The following is a 5,000-nucleotide window of genomic DNA, read 5'->3' as shown; positions in this document are numbered from 1 at the left end:
AACAGTATCGCCATCTATGAAAATAGGGCGACACCACATGCAATACCGCCATCTATGCGCATCTGACAACACTACGTCCGCACCACAAAACATACCGCCATCTGTAGGTCTCCCGCAACATGACCTCCTGCAACGACGCTACCGCCATCTATGAGACGCCAAGCCGACTAAGACAGCGATGGCGCCACAGTGGCCGCCTTTCGACGCCACCCACAAAGGCTGCAGCCTCTGTCGACCATAGCACCCAATCTCCAGTGGCTCTGCCGCACGAAGCCGTGGACCGGCAATGACGCCACCCGCACCCGTTCGTGCACCACCCCAACCGCCAAACTCGCACCTCCAGCGGATGAACGGCGGACGTTTCCCGCACTCGTAAAGTGCAATCCACCCCTATAACTTGCGTTTCATGAAGAGTTATTTCCAATATGCGACATTCCCGCTGTCCGTATACATGAGCCGCGACCTGTACCACTTACGAGCGAGAGACGCGATCGCGTTGCTCACTGTACGGCGTCCGATACCGAGCCATCAGCATGTCGGTCCCCATGCGCGTTGCACTCGCACTCGCAGTCGCAAAAACGTGGGGCAAATATATTACGCGGAAGAGTTATAACAGACCGAGCCCCACTGCATGGGGGGAGTCTTTGTCACTAATGTACACAGATGGAACATTTTGGACTGGAACCAGATTACCCGTACACACGGCGCTGATTAGTAATCAATGCAGAGCCATCAAACTACAGCAAATATACACAACTGTCCGTATACATGCTGAAAGAGTCTGCCCAAAATGGGAACCACACGTCAGCCAGACACTCTGATCACGCACCACTCTCTGCTTCTAACAGGCGCACATACAATATGTAAGCACCAGCATGGAACAACATCCAGTGCATCTTCTCCGCCACATTACACAATCCACACTATCACAACCAGACCAGGAGGTCCGTGCGGAAAATACAATATCCCAGCCTTTCGACATCCACCATTGCGCAGACCAGGCACCAACACCCACACATGTCCTATACAACGGTGCACCCAACATCACAATAGTACCTCCTGTCACAGCGCACAAACAATGACATGAGTCAAAGACACAGGTCTCACACAAGCATAGAATTGGAGCGCCGCCTCTAATAAGCCAAAGGTGCATCCTGACGTGACAAATCTGATCATGTCACAAGCATTCACTTACTATAATCACTATCAACGAACCTGCCGCCCCCGCCCCCCCCCCCCCCCCTACACCTTTCCGTACAACAACGTGTAACCTAACCTAACCTAACCTAACCTATGTTGTACCTTAACCTAACCTATGTTGTACCTTAACCTAACCTATGTTGTACCTTAACCTAACCTATGTTGTACCTTAACCTAACCTATGTTGTACCTTAACCTAACCTATGTTGTACCTTAACCTAACCTATGTTGTACCTTAACCTAACCCATGTTGTACCTTAACCTAACCCATGTTGTACCTTAACCTAACCCATGTTGTACCTTAACCTAACCCATGTTGTACCTTAACCTAACCCATGTTGTACCTTAACCTAACCCATGTTGTGCCTCAACCTAACCCATGTTGTGCCTCAACCTAACCCATGTTGTGCCTCAACCTAACCCATGTTGTGCCTTAACCTAACCCATGTTGTGCCTCAACCTAACCCATGTTGTGCCTTAACCTAACCCATGTTGTGCCTTAACCTAACCCATGTTGTGCCTTAACCTAACCCATGTTGTGCCTTAACCTAACCCATGTTGTGCCTTAACCTAACCCATGTTGTGCCTTAACCTAACCCATGTTGTGCCTTAACCTAACCCATGTTGTGCCTTAACCTAACCCATGTTGTCGCCTTAACGTAACCCACGTTGTCGCCTAAACCTGCTCTGTAATTGTTATACGACTCGTTCAATTACTGTAGTGTTGCCCACCCGCAACCCTCGCAATATAGTTCGCTACTCGCACTGCCCGCACCCCTGTGTATCGCTTCATGTTAAACACCTTGCAAGTCTTGCTCACTTTCCACATGCTCCTGCTGTACACTGTAATGTGGATGGCAGCAGGACGTACATGCCGCCCCTCCCCACGTCCCCACCTTGCCCCCTGCCTTCGCAAGCTGGTTGGTGAGAAGTTTGCATGTTCAATGCCCTTCGCATGCGACGTACTCAGGCTACGTTGTGGTGCGGCCTGTGTCAACTGTCCGCTGATGTCGTACGCGTGAACCACAATCTGTACTGCACATTCGTCCTTATGTACTGAATGATACATCGTGGCACATGTGTGACCGCACAACGACTGCGCCCAAAAACGGCGGACCATACAGTGCAAATATTGTGCACGCAGCTACGTGTCGTCTCCCTATGAGAGCTGGATTGCAGTGTGGTACGCCATAGAGACGTGTGGGAGGAACGGACGCCGTGGATGGCGATCAGCATGAGCTGTCTGTTGATGTATTCGGACCTAGTCGTCTCTCCTCACACACCGTGATGGCATGGTGCACCGCGTTCCATATCTGCGACATGCTACAGAGGCCGGTTGACAGTCGTTCGAGCAATGGACATCGCATACGTACGGGGGCCACCTTCCACGTATTGTCTAGGCGTGCACATTTTGTTGCGTGTATGTGGGCAGACGTAGTGTGGCGTGACACCTGACACAGGCATGCAATAATCGTTGAAGTTGCAAATGGCGATGGACGCCTGCGTTTTCTGGTGAAGTTACGCAAATGAACAAATGGTAACCTGTTGTGGTGCGGTTGTTCTCGCTAGGGGTGAATCGGTGATGGCGACGATAGGTTGAGGTACTAACCGGTTGTTCCAGCGATACCCACCATGCCGACGAAACTGAACGGCATCTGGGTGTGAAGCGATACGCGGCGGTGGCTGGGTGGGACCGTCCCCGGCCGGTGAGGGGGCGCCTCCCGGCGTGCTGGCCGCGCGGTGCGTGGGCGCACGCGCTACAGCCGGCTGGTGGGGGCGGCCAGTGGCAGGCGCGCCGGCCGACGGACGCGGCAGGCGTCGCAGCTGCGCGCCGGCGCACCCTGCGCGCGGCGCCGTGCGGCCAAAGTAGGTCCTCGCGGGCCCGGTGCGAAGCGCGGTGGACATCTTCAGTGTGCTGGTCCGATTGAGGACTGTGTGCGTTGAGGATGCGCCGCCGCCCGGCGCTCGGCGCCGCGACGCCGTCTGCTGCTCGGTCGCCCCAGCGGTTCTCGCTGGTGGTTTGTATCGCAGCTGTGCGGATGTGTTGGCGCGTGCGCTGTGCTGGGAGAGTTCGCTTCGGCACCCAAGTGGGGCTTTTGTCCTTCTGTGGCGCTGGCGTTGGAGCTGCCGGTCACCGTAGGTGGCGCGTGTTGTCTCCCGCCGGCAATGCCACGACAGCACGCTCCCGGGCCTCTGTCGGCAGCGGCAAGCTCAGTTGGGAGCACGGGTGGTCGCACCGAAAGCGTCTACTCGCCTAACTCCGGGCGATTGCGCCTCTCTCGAACCCGACCAAGTACTTGGGACGGCGCTGCGCGCCGCCGGGACCTGAGAGGGTTTCGAGGTGTATTGTGCAGGGGAGCTCAGCCTCCTCCTGTTTGCAGAATGATTGAGCGGACGCTTGCGTGTTCGCGCGGGCCCCCGGGACACACTCCCGGGCGGCCGGCTGCTCAGCTCTAGTTGACGCAGCTCCCTGGTTGATCCTGCCAGTAGTCATATGCTTGTCTCAAAGATTAAGCCATGCATGTCTCAGTACAAGCCGCATTAAGGTGAAACCGCGAATGGCTCATTAAATCAGTTATGGTTCCTTAGATCGTACCCACGTTACTTGGATAACTGTGGTAATTCTAGAGCTAATACATGCAAACAGAGTCCCGACCAGAGATGGAAGGGACGCTTTTATTAGATCAAAACCAATCGGTCGGCTCGTCCGGTCCGTTTGCCTTGGTGACTCTGAATAACTTTGGGCTGATCGCACGGTCCTCGTACCGGCGACGCATCTTTCAAATGTCTGCCTTATCAACTGTCGATGGTAGGTTCTGCGCCTACCATGGTTGTAACGGGTAACGGGGAATCAGGGTTCGATTCCGGAGAGGGAGCCTGAGAAACGGCTACCACATCCAAGGAAGGCAGCAGGCGCGCAAATTACCCACTCCCGGCACGGGGAGGTAGTGACGAAAAATAACGATACGGGACTCATCCGAGGCCCCGTAATCGGAATGAGTACACTTTAAATCCTTTAACGAGTATCTATTGGAGGGCAAGTCTGGTGCCAGCAGCCGCGGTAATTCCAGCTCCAATAGCGTATATTAAAGTTGTTGCGGTTAAAAAGCTCGTAGTTGGATTTGTGTCCCACGCTGTTGGTTCACCGCCCGTCGGTGTTTAACTGGCATGTATCGTGGGACGTCCTGCCGGTGGGGCGAGCTGAAGGCGTGCGACCGCCTCGTGCGTGCTCGTGCGTCCCGAGGCGGACCCCGTTGAAATCCTACCAGGGTGCTCTTTATTGAGTGTCTCGGTGGGCCGGCACGTTTACTTTGAACAAATTAGAGTGCTTAAAGCAGGCAAGCCCGCCTGAATACTGTGTGCATGGAATAATGGAATAGGACCTCGGTTCTATTTTGTTGGTTTTCGGAACCCGAGGTAATGATTAATAGGGACAGGCGGGGGCATTCGTATTGCGACGTTAGAGGTGAAATTCTTGGATCGTCGCAAGACGAACAGAAGCGAAAGCATTTGCCAAGTATGTTTTCATTAATCAAGAACGAAAGTTAGAGGTTCGAAGGCGATCAGATACCGCCCTAGTTCTAACCATAAACGATGCCAGCCAGCGATCCGCCGCAGTTCCTCCGATGACTCGGCGGGCAGCCTCCGGGAAACCAAAGCTTTTGGGTTCCGGGGGAAGTATGGTTGCAAAGCTGAAACTTAAAGGAATTGACGGAAGGGCACCACCAGGAGTGGAGCCTGCGGCTTAATTTGACTCAACACGGGAAACCTCACCAGGCCCGGACACCGGAAGGATTGAC

The 5,000-nt window shown here is 54.2% G+C and overlaps 1 non-coding gene across 1 annotated transcript in view; it reads left to right on the top strand.

Moving 5' to 3' along the window:
* Positions 1 to 3,667: 3,667 nt before the first annotated feature.
* The window catches only part of LOC124762882, a 1,909-nt gene continuing 576 nt past the window's right edge, over positions 3,668 to 5,000 (top strand). The window contains exon 1 of the ribosomal RNA XR_007012616.1: positions 3,668 to 5,000. This exon is cut by the window's right edge and continues 576 nt beyond it. This is a non-coding gene — a ribosomal RNA (small subunit ribosomal RNA).

This window comes from Schistocerca piceifrons, unplaced genomic scaffold (genome assembly GCF_021461385.2).
Source record: "Schistocerca piceifrons isolate TAMUIC-IGC-003096 unplaced genomic scaffold, iqSchPice1.1 HiC_scaffold_612, whole genome shotgun sequence".
In the NCBI taxonomy this organism is placed as follows: Eukaryota; Metazoa; Arthropoda; class Insecta; order Orthoptera; family Acrididae; genus Schistocerca; species Schistocerca piceifrons.
This window is presented reverse-complemented; position numbering and strand designations above follow the sequence as displayed.